Source organism: Glycine soja, chromosome 20 (assembly GCF_004193775.1).
Source record: "Glycine soja cultivar W05 chromosome 20, ASM419377v2, whole genome shotgun sequence".
Taxonomy (NCBI): domain Eukaryota; kingdom Viridiplantae; phylum Streptophyta; class Magnoliopsida; order Fabales; family Fabaceae; genus Glycine; species Glycine soja.
In genome coordinates this window covers 40,563,233-40,564,148 of record NC_041021.1, presented here as the reverse complement: position 1 = coordinate 40,564,148, position 916 = coordinate 40,563,233, and positions in this window count along the sequence as shown.

Genomic DNA, 916 nt, shown 5'->3' with positions numbered 1-916 from the left:
TGTGCAAAGAAAAGTTAGATAATAAAATGCAAAAAAATTAAAAACTCAAATGATAAATTTTATAAAATAAAACGTGGATAGTAGATTTTGCAAAATAATAAAAATAAGATAGTAAAATGTCTAATTACCTTAAAAAAATTCACAAGTTTATTTTTTGTTTTTAAAGATTAAACTTTAATACATTAATTTGTATATAATTTTATTATGATTTGAAATAAAGGAGACAATGGTCAAAATACATTGCTCTATAAAATGAACATCCAATGAAAGTATTTTTTTTTATAGTAAATCAGGTTTCCGAATTTCAAAATAAAAAGTTTGGCTCCTTTGTCATTTTTATTCGAGAATTTATAATAGTCTTGGAATATAAAATAATTTTAAAAGTTTAGAAATAAGAAATTTGATGGAAGTGGAAACTTGAGAAAATTTGTAAGATTTTATAAGACACGGAGTTAGTATTTTAAAATAATTTTAAGAGTTTAGAAATAAGAAATTTGATGGAAACTAGATAAGATTTGTAAGATTTGATAAGACACGGAGTCAGTATTTAAAGGAGGAAGACTTTGTGTTTTAATTTTTAAAGTGATATTTAATGTTTTTCATTAACGAGTTTTAAACATGAGACAATTTAACTGAATTCGACTGTAAATATTTGAAACAGAAAATAAAAAGTTGAAAATTTTAAATAAAATAAAATAAAAACACATAATTTATTTAAATTTTAAATAACAAAATTAATTAATTAATTAAAAATATCACATAATTTAAATTAAAAATAAAAATATAATTAAGCATAATCATCATCAATTATTACACCATGGGCCATGGCCCATTTCACACTTTTTTATATTTGTTGGCTAATTTAGTCGGGCCTCCCCAAAAATAAAACTATAAAAAGGGACAAAATAAAAAAGGA